The 16229-nt window shown below is 39.7% G+C and overlaps 1 long non-coding RNA gene across 1 annotated transcript in view; it reads left to right on the forward strand.

Annotated features, from left to right (window-relative positions):
• LOC108529789 (uncharacterized) overlaps positions 1-16229 on the forward strand; it is a 183058-nt gene that overhangs the window by 109852 nt on the left and 56977 nt on the right. The window lies entirely within an intron of this gene.

The raw sequence follows: 16229 nt of genomic DNA on the forward strand, positions 1-16229 counted from the left end.
GCTTTGTTTACCTACTTAAGCCTCAGCAATGGTGGGCGCCCCTCCCCCAGCTCCGCTGCTGCCCTTGCAGTTAGATCGCAGACTGCTGTGTTAGCAATGAGGGAGGCTCCGTGGGCGTGGGACCCTCCCAGCCAGGTGTGGGATATATTCTCCTGGTGTGCCCGTTTGCTTAAAGCGCAGTATTGGAGTGGGAGTTACCCGATATTCCAGGTGTTGTGTGTCTCAGTTCCCCTGGCTAGGAAAAGGGATTCCCTTTCCCCTTGCGCTTCCCAGGTGAGGCGATACCTCGCCCTGCTTCAGCTCTCTCTGGTCAGGCTGCAGCAGCTGACCAGCACCGATTGTCCGGCACTCCCTAGTGAGATGACCCCAGTACCTCAGTTGAAAATGCAGAAATCACCGGTCTTCTGTGTCGCTCGCGCTGGGAGTTGGAGACTGGAGCTGTTCCTATTCGGCCATCTTGCTCTAGAATGACTATTATCAAGAAGACATGATAACAAATATTGGCAAGGATGTGGAAAAAGAGAGTCCTTATACTCTATTGGTCGTAACGTAAATTGGTGCAGCCATTATGGAGAACACCAAAGAAGTTCTTCAGAAATAAAACAGAGCTATTATAGGACTCGCCAATCCCTCTTCTAAATATATACACAAAGGAAATGAAATCAGCACCTTTTGGAGATATTTGCACTCTTTGGTCATCACAGCATTATTCACAATAGCCAAGATATGGAAACAACCTAAGTGTGCATGGATAGATAAAAGGCTTAAGAAAATTATGGTGTATATGAACAATGAACTATTAGTTGACCTTTAGAAAGCAGGATATTCTGTCTTTTGTGAACACATGAATGAACCTGGAGTGAGTTTTGCTAAGTGAAATAAGCCAGGCACTAAAAGAAAAAGATAACATGATCTCACTGACATGTAGAATCTTAAAAAAAACTAAAATACATAGAAACAGAGTGGAAAGGTGGTTATCAGATATGGAGACAGTAGGGGAAATAAGGAGATACAGGTTGAAGAGTAAAACGTTGCAGTTCTGTCAAATGAATATGTAGAGATCTAATGTATAGCATGAGGAGGACAATAGTTAATAATATTGTGTACTTTACATCTGCTATGAGAGTAGATTTTAGGTGCTCTTAACCACAAAAAAAGCCCAACTGACATAATGAATATGTTCATTTGCTTGATTGCAATAACCATTTCACTGTTTATAAGTGTATCAAAACATCATGTGATGCACCTTAAATATACACCATTTAGAAAGGAGAAAAATTATCAAACAAAGAAGACATACCACGTGGCCAATACATTCATGGAAAAAAGCCCAACATCACTAATCATTAGAGAAACAAATTAAAATCACAATGAAACAGATGGATAGTATAAGACCAAAGATTAAACTCTTGAAATAATCAAAAGGAAAAGCCAGATATAAAAAACATGTAACCAAAACAGAGAATGCTTTTGATGAACTCATCAGTAGACTGGACATGGCCAAGAAAAAGAATCAGTGAGCTAGAAGACAATGCAATAGAAACTTCCCTAATGAAAATGGGCAAATAAATAAATAAGAGAGAGAGAGGAAATAATGAAAATCAAAAAGAGAGCACATTCAACGTATAAAGAAAAAAATTAAAGGTATAACGTACTTATAATTGGTATCCCATAAGGAGAAAAGGGAGAACAGAATTAGGAGAAATATGTAAATAATGGCTGAGAACTTTTCGAAATTACTGACATATACCAAACCACAAATATAGGAAACTCAGAGAATAACAAACATGATTAAATACCAGAACAAATGAAAACAAACAATACCCTAGAAAAATCATTACCAATCTGAAGAAAACTAGAGACAAAATGTTAAGAGGCCAGAGTTATATACACATATGCATAAACACACACAAACACACACACTTCACTACCCAAAGAGGAACAATAATTTAATTACAGTAGATTTCTCACCAGAAACCATATAACCAAGATAACAATAATATAAAATGTCCAAAATGTTGTAGAAAAGTAACACCAAGAATTTTAATCCCAATAACATAATCTTTTAAAGTGAAAAAATAAGAAGATTTTTCAGAGAAACAAAGCTGAGTAAATTCAATACCAGTAGCCTACTCCAGCAAGAAATGTTAAAAGGAGAACAGAATACAGTGTAGAATATATAGTGCAGAAATTGAAAGCTCCATAAATAAAGAAGGTTGGCAATGGAATAAATGACGATTTTTTAAAAAGCCAAACAAAATTATGAGACGTCATCTTACACCTGCTAAAATGGCTATGATCAAAAAAATAAGTGATAAATTTGAGCAAAAATGTAGAGAAAAAGAAACCTTTGTATACTGTTGTTGGAAATGTAAATTAGTATAGACATTATGGGAAACAGTAGGGAGATTTCTTAAAAATTTAAAAATAGAACTACCATATGATCCAGCAGTCCCACTTCTGGGCATATATCCAAAGTAAATGAATTTAGGATCTTAAGGAGATAGCTTCACTCCCATGTTCATCGCAGCAGTATTCACAATAACCGAGATATGGAATTAATGTAAGTGTCCATCAGTGAATTAATGGGTAAAGAAATGTGATATATATATTCAGCCTTTCAAAAGAAGAAAATTCTGTCAACACAGATATACCTGGAAGATATTAATGTTAAGTGAAAAATACCAGGCACAGAAAAACAAATACTGCATGATTGCACTTATAGGTGGAATCTAAAAAAGTCAATCTCATAGAAGCAGAGTTCAGAATATGGTTGCCAGGGGCTGCACAATGGCAGAAGTGTGAATGGGGAGATATTGGTTAGAGAGTATAAATTTTTGGTTAGGATTAATAAGTTCTAGATATCTATTGAACAGCATAGTGGCTATAATTAATAATAACATAGTATAGTCAAAAATTGCTAAGACAGCACATCTTAAATATTTCTGCCAGAAAAAGTTAAGTATGTGAGGTGATAAATATAATGCTTGATGTGATTTAATCATTTCATAATGTATACATATATCAAAACATCACATTTGGCTTCTTGTGGCCAAGATGGCCAACTAGAAGCAGCTAGTCTGTGTGGCTCACAGAGAGGAACAAAAGGGGAGAGTAAATACAGCATATTCAACTGAAACATCCTGGTACTGTCATTGAGACTAATCAAGGAAACAACTTGACTTACAGAAAATGAAGAAAATCAAGACAGAACAACAGCCCACCCAGTAACAACACAGAACCAGGGGAACATCCACCACCCAGGGAAGTGGTGAGTGAATGTGCAACCCCAGGAAACCATACTTCTCCCACAGATCTTTGCAATCCTGAGGTTAGGAGATCTCCTTGTGAACCTGCTTTACCAGGGCCTTCAGTCTGACAGACAGAGCTATGTGAGGTCTCAGCAGATCAGCTGCTCAGGAATGCATGAGGCCCTGGAGCCTTAGATACTCAGGCTTTCCAACCTGCAGGCCCCACTTCTGTATAGCACCTCACAAGATAAGACACACTAGCTTGGAATTCCAGCCAGCCACCAGTAGCAGCATTGCACCTCCCTAAGAAGGAGCTCCCTATGGGAGGGACAGGCCAACATGTTTGCTGCTTGGGCACCTCAGCCATTCCAGGCTTTAGTCTTTGAGAGTCCGAGCTGACCAGGAGTGGAAGTGATCCTTCAGCATAGAACAGCTGCTGTACCAAAACGTGGCCAGACTACTGCTTTAAGTGGGTGCCCAATCCCATTCCTCCTTACTGAGAGGGACATCTCAACCAGGGACTCTAGTTACCCACCTCTCATGTTCTCCAACCAACAGAGATTTGAATTCTTCCTGGGACAGCACCCTCACAGGGAGCGGTGGACTGTCATCTTTGTTGTTGGGGCAACTTAGCCAATCTAGCCTTCAGACTTTGGAGAGTCTGAGCTAACCAGGGATGGAAGGAATCTCCCATCACAGCACAGCTGCCCTACCAAAATGTGGCCAGACTGCTCCTTTAAGCGGGTTTCCGATTCCACCCCTCCTCACTGGGTGGGAGCTCCCAACCAGGGCCCTCAGTCACCACTGTCAGTGTTTTCTGGCCAACAGAGAATTGTAATCTCCCTGGGATGGAGATCCCAGAGGGAGGGATGAGCCGCCATCTTTGCTGTTTGGGTGATTTCACCATCCCAGCCTTTGGGCTTCAGAGTGTCTGAGGTGACTGGGGACTGAAGTGGATCCCCAGCATAGCAAAGTCACTCTACCAAAATGTGGCCAGAGTGCTTTTTTAAGTGGGACCCCAATCCCATTCTGCCTCACTGGGTGGGAACCTCCCAAATGATGTCTCCAGCCACCTCCTACAGGTGCCTTTGGGCCAGCAACAGGCTCGTGCCTCTCTAGGACAGGCTACCAGAGGGAGAGACAGCCTGCTATTTTTGCTATTTCACAGCCTTCACTGGTGGTACCTACAGGTACTGGAAAATCCAAGGTGCCTGGTAACTAGAATGGGCCCCAAGCATACACAGCAGCCCTATGGAAAAGAATCCAGACTGCTACATGGGTGTCCATGCCCCTAACTCCTTAAGGGCAGGTCCTTCAGGCCTGGGCCTCCAGCCACACAACATCAGAGCTATTGCACCCGTAACAACTTGGCAACTCCCTGGACAGAGCCTCCAGGTCAACTGAAAACCTCTTTGCCACTGCCTCTGCAGTGGCACTGCCTTTGCCACCCTCAGACTAATGAAAGGGCAAAGACCCTAAGTGCCTTATCCACACCTCCAACATCCTCCCCACATATCCCCCAAAACTTCTTATCACAAGAAAGGGAACCCCTGGCTTAGGCCCACAGCACAAACCCTCCATCGTGGGCTGATTGCACTGAGTGATTGCTGACTTACCTGCATCTCTCTGGGGTGAAGCCCCCAGAAGATAAGCAAATGACCCTCAGAAACAACCACTACTGAATTCCTTTCCTCTTCTGCCTTCAAGTTGGGGAACAAACATAAAGACTAAAATCTCCCCAGAGCTGCAGGGAGCAGCCTAGGAGTGCCACATCACAGTCTACCACCAGCACTCATGGGGGAGAGGAACCCACACTTTCAGAACACAAAGAGGGAACATAGCTGCAACTGTGAGGAAATATAGGGGAGCCACACACCGAGCAAGAGTCTACAAACTGACCAACAAGCTTGCCACCTGGTGGATCACACCCCAAAGCTTCAACCATAAAAATACCTCACTAACATACCCCCCTTTGAAACCAGAGACAAGAAGGCAGCATCAAATAAAGACCCTGCAAAAAGACTCACCCCAGCGACAACATCCAGAAAAGAAGTCTATTGACTATACTCAATCTATACCGCAGTTAAAGAAACACCCACACTCAGAAATGAAAAAAAAAAAAAACAGTGCAAGAAATCTGGCACCTCAAATGGCCAGAGTATTATATGTCCTCCAAATGACCACACCAGTTCTCCAACAAGAGTTCTTAATAAGGCTGAACTGGCTGGAATGACAGAAATAGAATTCAGAATATGGATAGGAACAAAGATCATCAAGGTTTAGGAGGATGACAATACCCAATCCAAGGAAAATAAGAATCACAATAAGGTGATACAGGAGCTGAGGGATAAAATAACCGATATAAAAAAGAACCTAGTGGGTCTGACAGAGCTGAATAACGAAACATAGGAATTTCACAATGCAATCACAAGTATTATTAAATAACAGCAAAATAAACCAAGCTGAGGAAAGAATCTCAGAACTTGAAGACTCGCCCTCTGAAATAAGATGGTCAGACAAAATGAAAGTAAAAGGAATAAAAAGGAATGAACAAAATCTCTGAGAAGTATGGGATTATGTAAAGAGGCCAAATCTATACATCATTGGCATCCCTGAAATGGGGAGGGAAAAAGTAAACAACTTGGGAAACATATTTCAGGATATCTCCCATGAAAACTTCCCCAACCTTGCTAGAGAAGTCAACAGTCAAATTCAGGAAACACAGAGAATTCCTGCAAGATTCTCCACAAGAAGATCATCCTCAAAACACATAATTGTCAGGTTTTCCAAGGTCAGGATGAAGGAAAGAATGTTAAAGGTAGCTAGATAGAAAGCTCAGGTCACGTACAAATGAAACCTCATTAGGTTAATAGAGCACATCTCAGCTGAAACCTTCCAAGCCAGAAGAAATTGGAGGCCTATATTTAACATTCTTAAAGAAAGAAATCTTCAACTAAGAATTTCATATTCAGGCAAACTAAGCTTCCTAAGTGACGGTGAAATAGAATCTTTTTATATAAGCAAATGTTGGGGAAATTCATTACCACTAGACCTGCCTTACAGGAGATCTTGAAAAGAGCAATAAATAAAAGAAAGAAAGATTGGAAACAGCTAATACAAAAATACACTTAAATGCACAGACTAGTGTCATAGTAAAGCAACTACACAAACAAACCAACATAATAACCAGCTAACAGCACAATGACAAGATCAAATCCACAATATCAATACAAACCATGAATGTAAACAAGATAAATGCCCCCACTTAAAAGACAGAGTGGCAAGCTGGATAAAAAGCAAGACTTAATGTATGCTGTCTTCAAGAGACTCATCTCACACATAATGACACTCATAGGCTCAAAATAAAAGGATGGAGAAAAATCTGTCAAGCAAATAGAAAATAGAAAAGGTAGGGGTTGCAATACTAATTTTAGACAAAATGGATTTCAAACGAACAAAGATCATAAAAGAAGAAGAAGGGCATTACCTAATAGTAAAGCGTTCAGTTCAACAAGAAGACCTAACTATCCCAAATATATACGCATCCAGTATAGGAGAATCTAAATTTATAAGTCAAGTTCTTAGAGACCTACAAAGAGACGTAGACTACCACACAAAAATAGTGGGGGACTTCAACACTCCACTGAGAATATCAGACAGACCATCAAGGCAGAAAATTAACAAAGATATTCAGGACCTAAACTCAACATTGAGCCAAATGGATCCGACAGACCTTTCAAAAACTCTTTACCCAAAACCAAAAGAGTATACATTCTTCTTATCACTGCATGTCATGTATTCTAAAATTGACCACATCATTGGACATAAAACGATCCTCCACAAATGTAAAAGAACGAAAATCATACCAAACACACCTTAGGACAACAGTGCAATAAAAATAGAATTCAAGACAGTGAAAACGGCTCAAAACCATGGAATACATGGAAATTAAACAGTATGTTCCTGAATGACTGTTAAGTAAATAATGAAATTAAGGCAGAAATCAAGAAGTTCTTTGAAAATAATAAGAACAAAGATAAAACACACAAGAATCCCTGGGACACAGCTAAGGAAATGTTAAGCAGGAAATTCATAGCACTAAATGCCAACATAGAAAAGTTAGATCTCAAATTAACAACCTAATTTCACAACTGAAAGAATTAGAGAAGCAAGAAAAAATTAACTCCAAAGCTAGCAGAAGACGAGAAATAGCAATAATCAGAGCTTAACTGAAGAAAATTGAGGCTCAAAAAACCATGCAAATAATCAACAAATCCATGAGTTTGTATTTTGAGAACATTAATAAAATACATAGGCCACTAGCTAGACTAATACATAGGAAAAGAGAGAAGATTAAAATAAACACAATTAGAAATGACAAAGGGACTGTAATTACTGAACCCACAGAAATAAAAACAACCATTAGAAACTATTACAAACACCTCTACACATACAAACTAGAAAACCTAGAAGAAATGGATAGATTCCTGGACACATATACCCACCCAAAACTAAACAAGAAAGAAGTTGAATCCCTGAATAGACCAATAACAAGTTCTGAAATTGAGACAGTAATTAATAGCCTACCAACCAAAAAAAGCCCAGGACTAGATGGATTCACAGCCAAATTCTATCAGAGGTACAGAGAGGAGCTCATACCATTTCTTCTGAAACTATTCCAAACAATAGAAAAAGAGAGACTCCCTAACTCATTCTGTGAGGCCATCATCATTTTGATACCAAAACCTAGCAGAGACACAACAAAACAAGAAAACTTCAGACCAATATCCTTGATGAATATCAATGCAAAAATTCCAAATAAAATACTGACAAATCAAACCCAGCAGCACATCAAAAATCTTATCCACCACAATCAAATTGGCTTCAACCCTGGGATGCAAGTTTGGTTCAGCATATGCAAATCAATAAATGTAATTCATCACATAAACAGAGCTAAATACAAAACCACATGATTATCACAATATACTCAGAAGAGGCCCTCAATGAAATTCAACATCCCTTCATGTTAAAAACTCTCAATAACTAGGTATTGAAAGAATATAACTCAAAATAATAAGCATCATATATGACAAACCCAAAGCCCATATCATATTGAATGGTCAAAAGCTGCAAGCATTTTCCTTGAAAATCAGTCCAAGAGAAGGATGCCCTCTGTCACCACTCCTATTCAACATAGTATTGGAAGTTCTGGACACAGCAATCAGGCAAGAGAAGGAAATAAAGTGTATTCAAACAGGAAGAGAGGAAGTCAAACTATCTTTGTCTGCAGATGACATAATTCTATATCTAGAAAACTCTGTTGTCTCAGCCCAAAAGCTTATTAAGCTGATAAATAACATCAGCAAAGTCTCAGGATACAAAATCAATGTGCAAAGATTACTAGCATTCCTATACACCAACAACAGGCAAGCTGAGAGCCCAATCATAAATGATCTCCCATTCACAATTGCCACAAAAAGCATAAAATACCTAGGAATACAGCTAACAAGGGAAGTGAAGTACTTCTTCAAGGAGAACTATAACCACTGCTCAAACAAATCAGAGAGGACACAAAAAAATGAAGAAATATTCCATTCTCATGGATAAGAAGAATCAATATTGTTGAAAATGGCCATACTGCCCAAAGTATTTTATGGTTTCAATGCTATTCTCATTAAACTACCATTGGCATTATTTACAAAATTACAAAAGTATTTAAAATTCTTATGGAGCCAAAAGCCTGAATAGCCAAGACAATCCTAAGCAAAAAGAACAAAGCTGGAGGCATCATGCTACCCAACTTCAAACTATACTACAAGGTTACAGTAACCAAAACAGCGTGATACTGGTACAAGAACTAGCACATATGCCAATAGAACATAATAGAGAACTCAGAAATAAGACCACACACCTACAACCATCTGATCTTTGATCTTGACAAAACAAGCAATGGGAAAATGACCTCCCTATTTAATAAATGGTGCTGAGAGTGCTGGCTAGTATGGTAAAGATATACCGTGGAATACTATGCCGCCATGAAAAGGAATGAGATAATGTCTTTGGTAGGTACATGGATGGAGTTGGAAGCCATTATCCTCAGCAAACTAATGCAGGAACAGAAAACCAAACACCATGTGTCCTCACTTATAAATGGGAGCTGAATGATGAAAACATATGGACATGTAAGGAGGAACAACACACAATGGGGCCTGTCAGTTTGGGGGCAGTGGGAGAAAGGAGAACATCAGGAAAAGTAGCTAATGAATGCTGGCTGGGCTTAATACGTAGGTGATGGGATGGTCTGTGCAGCAAACCACCATGGCACACACTTACCTTTGTGACAAACCTGCACATCCTACACATGTACCCCTGAGCTTAAGAGAAAAGTTGAAGAGAGAAAAAAAATCTAATTAAAAAAAAAGAGAGAAAGAATAAACACTGGCACAGACAAGGATGCCCTCTCTCGCCACTTCTATTCAACATAGTATTGGAAGTCCTAGCCAGAGCAATCAGGTAAGAAAAAGAAATAAAGGCCATCCATTTTAGGAAGAGAGGAAGTCAAACTAGCTCTATTTGCAGATGACATGATACTACACCTAGAAAAACCCGTTATCTTGGCCCCAAAGCTCCTCCAGCTGATAAACAACTTCAACAAACTTCAGCAAAGTTGCAGGATACAAAATCAACATACAAAAAATCACTAGCATTTCTATATATGGATAGATTCCTGGACACATAAACCATAATAGGAACACAGCTAACCAGGAAGGTGAAAGATCTTTACAATAATAACTACAAAACATTACTCAAAGAAATCAGAGAAGACACAAGCAAATGGAAAAACATCCCATACTCATGGATAGGAAGAAATAATATCATTAAAATAGCTATACTGTCCAAAGCAATTTACAGATTCAATGTGATGCCTATCAAACTACCAAGGACATTTTTCACAGAACTATTTAAAGATATTTAAAATTTGTATGGAGCCAAAAGCCTGACTAGCCAAGGCAATCCTAAGCAAAAGGAACAAAGCTGAAGGCATCGTGTTACCTGACTTAACACTTTACTACAAGGCTGCAGTAACCAACACAGCATGGTGCTAGTATATAAACAGGCACATAGACCAACAAAACAGAATAGAGAGCCCAGGAATAAGGCTGCACATCTACAAGTATCTGATCTTCAACAAAGTGGACAACAAAACAAAAGATGAGAACAGACTCTCTATTTTGAGACGGAGTCTCGCTCTGTCGCCCAAACTGGAATGCAGTGGCCGGATCTCAGCTCACTGCAAGCTCCGCCTTTCGGGTTCATGCCATTCTCCCGCCTCAGCCTCCCAGGTAGCTGGGACTATAGGCGCCCGCCACCTCGCCCGGCTAGTTTTTTTTATTTTTTAGTAGAGACGGGGTTTCACCGGGTTAGCCAGGATGGTCTCGATCTCCTGACCTTGTCATCCGCCCGTCTCGGCCTCCCAAAGTGCTGGGATTACAGGCTTGAGCCACCACGCCCGGCCCAGACTCTATTTAATGAATGGTGCTGGGAGAACTGGCTATCCATAAACAGAAAATTGAAGCTGGACCCCTTCCTTGCACCATATACAAAAATCAGCTCAAGATGGATTAAAGACTTAAAGGTAAAACCCAAAACTATAAAAACCCTGGAAGACAACCTAGGCAAATCATCCTGGACATAGGAACAGGCAAAGATTTCATGACAAAGATACAAAAAGCAATTGCCACAAAAGCAAAAATTAACAAGTGAGATCTAATTAAACTTAAGAGCTTCTGCACAGCAAAAGACACTGTCAACAAAATAAACAGACAATCTACAGAATGGGAGAAAATATTTGCAAACTACCCATCTGACATAGGTCTAATATCCAGCATCTATAAGGAACTTAAATAAATTCACAAAGAAAAACAACCCCATTAGAAAGTGGGCAAAGAACTTGAATAGACACTTCTCAAAAGAAGACATACATGTGGCCAACAAGCATATAAAAAGCTCAATAGCACTGACCATTAGAGAAATCCAAATCAAAACCCCAATGAGATACCATCTTATGCCAGTCAGAATGGCTATTACTAAAAAGTCAAAAAACAGCAGATGCTGGTGGGTTGTGGAGAAAAAGGAACACTTATACACTGTTGATGGAAGTGTCAGTTAGTTCAACCATTGTGGAAAGCACTACCATTCAACCTAGCAATCCCATTACTGGGTATATGCCCAGAGGAATATAAATCATTCTACCATAAAGGCCTGCATGTGAATGTTCACTGCAGCACTATTTGCAATAGCAAAAACATGGAATCTACCTAAATGCCCATCAATGACAGACTGGATGAAGAAAATGTAGTACATATGCACCATGAAATACTATGGAGCCATAAAAAGAATAAGATCATAACTTTTGCAGGAACACAGATGGAGCTGGAAGCTATCATTCTTAGCAAACTAATGCAGGAACAGAAAACCAAATACCGTATGTTCTCACTTATAAGTGGGAGCTAAATGATAAGAACTTATGAACACAAAGAAGGAAACAACTGACACTAGGATCTACTTGAGGTGGTAGGGTGGCAGGAGGGAGAGGAGCAGAAAAGACAATTATTGGGCACTGGGCTTAATACCTGGGTGATGAAATAATATGTACAAAAAAACCCATGACACGTGTTTACCCATGTAACATACCTTTACATGTACCCCCAAACTTAAAAGTTTTTTCAAAAACTTTAAAAACAAACAAAAAATATCACCTTGTGCATATTTATAATTGTAAATATATATAATTTTAGTTGTCAGTTGTACCTTAATAAAACTGAAAAAAATGCAAGGGATAACATTCACCATGGATCTTCAAGACTACGTAAAGATTCACTCCTCTGAGCTCATAATATCCAAACCATCATCTGTCATTAAATTTACTATTTACCATATTGCTTTGTCTGCCACTGTAACATAAATGTCTTCACAGGGAATGTGTGATATGAATGTTGTACTCCAAAACCTAGTACAAAGCTTGGTACATAGTAGGCACAAAAAAATGTTGGTTGAAATAATGCATGATTCTCCTTTGTAAAATTTGTTTTCAGTGCTCACATTTGACTGACTTTGTACACTGCCTTTCTAACATGTGTTCTTCCCAAACAGGAACCAAATCATGCCAGAGACAAATCACCTAATATGAATAGCTGCAAATATAAAGTACTTGTCAGTAAATGCCACAGTCCCATCCTGGTTGTTTTTCTTTCAGAAATGATTTTCTGACACAAAATAATCAGCACCTAGTTTGCTGCTTCTTGCAGTCTAGAAGCAAATGATCTGTGCTTCTTGTTATTGTATTAATGCACAGGAAAAGCAATAAAAAATCCAAGAAGCCATAATATATTCACAACATCGTAACTTTCTCTCATTACCCAGAAGTAAATGGATCATTGCTCTTGATATGTATTGATTCAAGCTGACAGCATTGGAATTTACATTCACTGTCACTCATAGTCTTTAGGTCAAATAACTGTCATAATCACCTTAGTGCATTTACCTATGGAACCACACTAGACTTTGTGCAAATACTGTACATTTTGCATTATGGTGATCATACACTTGCTTGGTCCAAGGTGTTGAGGATGGAAAGAGTCAAGACTCTTGTCTAAAGCTAGCAATTTTCCACACACTGTGCTAAGCATATTACAATCACTGTATCATTTAATCTTTATTGAAAAACCTGTGAAAAATAATTGGCATTATTACCATCATTTTATAAATAAGAAACACAGGCTCTACATGGTTGATTCTAAACACCACTGCTATGGTGCATTAGACAGAAATGTCCTTAAGCACCTGCCTGGGTCTCATACTCAAGTGCCCCTGCTGGTGCCTTGGAGGCCATTCCTAACCCTCTGCCACCTGCTAATCCCTCTGCAGAGCTCCCCAGTGTTGCTGCTATGCTACTAGAGATGCTACACATGCATAACTATAAAACCACCTCCTGACTTAAGGCACTACTCCTGAGGTAGGGGCCATAGGAGGAGCTAAAACTTAGCCTTCTCTCCCTTTTCTGTGGAAGTTACTGTCCTGCTTGCTAATGCTGATTCACACTCTTGCACTCATGGCCTTCATGCTCAACCATGTTACTGCATTAGTCTTTGCTAACCCACTATAACATAAACCTCTCCCTTGCTACTAGTCTTCATTTCCATGTGTCTGAACCTCTCTCCTATGGAAAATAAAACAAATTGTCTGACATTTTTAGCCATTTCTATTCCTCATTTCTTTTCCAGTCTTGCTTTCAAGATTTGTCTGCATTCAGTGTCCCCACATCTGCAACCCACATTCATCTTGAAAATCGCAGAAGACTGCTCCTGCCACACCCTGTCCCAACTCTGCTCTTCAGGTCTCCAATCACCATGTTGTAGCTAAATAAAAAAGGACTTCTTCTAGGTCCTTATTTTTCTTGCATCCTGTGCAGCGTTGGCACTACTAACCCCCTTTTTTCAATTGAAGCACTGTTTTCCCCTGGCTCCTCATTCATTCTCAGGCTGCTGCTAATGTGTTTTGTGGTCCTGCCATTTGCCATGGGAACTGTACAGTTTAGCATTTTGAACATGATGTGCTATTATATCCTGCCCATCCTCCAGCCTCTTCTCCCGAGTCTCTGTGAGGCTGACTCTTCCCACTCTTCAGCCTCTGGACAGTCATTTTCCCTGGAACATTTATTTAGTCTGCCTTTACCCAATTATCTCACTCATCTCTGAATGTTCTTCTTGGCTGTTACATGCCTGGCATTTCCTCTCTTCTCTGTAATTGCTCAACAGCGAGTTATTTTCCCCAAGCAACCTTTTCCTAGCAACTGATGAGAGGTGAATTTTTATGATGCTTCCAATATTTGCCATGTTTAAATCTTCTCTACTTAACTTCTCTACTCAGTATATGTTCACTCTTTGGCTTATACTGGTTATTATCCTAATATTATGCCGTGTGTACCTGTGTTATGTGCTGTCTGGGTTGGGCCATGTACATAATGGCTTTCAGAATTTGGTGTGCTTTAAGCATTTAGTAAAGATGTATCAGTTAGAAATTTAGAGGTATTTTATGATAATAATGATAGTGATTTATTGTGAGTAATCAAGTATTCTACTGAGTGACAAGAAGAAGCCTGTTTATATAAAGTTCTCATATGAATATGAGCCCAATTTTGAGGCATGATCATGGTAAAATAAAGATGCTTTTACTTAAAGCAGAATAAGGACATTGATATAATTTTACAACTTCCTTTCCTAATTCAGTAGCAGGAGTTCTATGATGAAAATAGCAGAGGGGGCCCATAGTTGCTAGCCTTAGAAGCACTCATGAAGAAAATTTTACATTTCTTCTTAATGTTCTCTCTCTCTCTCTCTAGTTCTTTTTGAGTTTTACATTTTACTTTATTTATTCCCTTTTAAAATTTCAAGTGATAGCTAGGCACAGTGGCTGTAATCCCAGCACTGGGAGGTTAAGGCGGGCAGATCACTTGAGGTCAGGAGTTCGAGACCAGCCTGGCCAATATGGTGAAGCCTAGTCTCTACTAAAAATACAAAAAAAGTAGCCAGGTGTGGTGGTGCATGCCTGTAGTTCCAGCTACTAGAGAGGCTCAGGTGGGAGAATCACTTGAACCTGGGAGGCAGAGGTTGCAGCGAGCCAAGATCATTCCACTGCACTCCAGCCTGGGCTCAAATAATAATAATAGTAATAACATATAATTTTAAGTGATATTATTTTTTCCTTTGTTATAGTCCTATAGCTCAGAATTTTAAAAAATACAAAAGAGAGCATAGTGAAAAGTCTCCCTGTAGCCCAAAGCTACTGTCACTTACCTCCCCTCCTCAGAGACAACCAGTCTTCCTAATTTCTAGGTGTCTTCCTAGATATTTTATGCACATGCAAATGATTGAACTCTAAGGTCTTTATAGAAGCCAGGATCTCTTTGGAAGCCACTAATCAATTTTCTCTTTATATATTTATATGTTCTTTGTTCTTCTTAGCTTCTCCCTCCCACTACTGCCAGAGGCACACATGGAGTTATACTGCAACTCTTCAGGAGCTCCTATGAGGCTCTGCCTCTTAAACATCTCTTCTACACCTACTTGCTCAGCTTTGGTGACTTCAATTTTCCTTCCTCTGAGAATAACCCTTTGGAGTATTCTTACTTTGTATGTTGGGGTTGGCTCTTGATTTTGCCCTTGGTCCCTAGTTGCCTTTTGCATCTCTCTTGGCTCCAGGCTCTGTAGATAACAGGCAGCCCTGACGCTTCTCCATGCCCAGATCTGATCCTGAATCTCCTTTCTGCATCCAGCACCCAACATAATCACTTCACCAAGAAAAGACTTCAGGCCTTAAAGGCTGTTATGAACTGAATCATGTCCTCCCTGTAATGCATATGTTAAAGCTCTAATTTCTGGTATGATGATATTTGAAGATAGGACCTTTGGGAGAAAATTAGGTTAGATTAGGTCATGGGGGGTGATGCTCTCATGATAAAATTAGTGGGTTTAGTAGAAAAAAAGGAAGAGAATCTCCTTTTATGAGGTCACATACTGAGGAAAGATCATAAGAAGATATAGCAAGAGTGGCTTCTGCAAGCCAGGAGGAGAACCCTCACCAGGAACTGAAGCTGCTGAAACCTTGATCTTGGACTTCCAGCCCCAGAACTTTGAGAAGTAAATGTCTATCGTTGAGGCCACCAGTCTATATTATTTTGTTATGTCAGCCAAACAGAACAAATGCCAAGGTCAGCTGGTCCTGAAACCATCAAGCATACCACCTTTCTTTCTTCCCTTTTGGAAAACCTGGGTTTCCCCCCCTCCCACCCCATGCCCTTGTCTATCCTGTTTCCTTTTATTATCTTACTTGTTTATGCCTAGTCGTCATCAGAAATTTCAACCCAGCTGAGCTAATGAATTGATGCTTCTTTTGCATGTACAGAGCTAATGAAGCACA

This window comes from Rhinopithecus bieti, unplaced genomic scaffold, assembly GCF_001698545.2.
Source record: "Rhinopithecus bieti isolate Rb0 unplaced genomic scaffold, ASM169854v2 scaffold_6113, whole genome shotgun sequence".
Lineage (NCBI taxonomy): Eukaryota > Metazoa > Chordata > Mammalia > Primates > Cercopithecidae > Rhinopithecus > Rhinopithecus bieti.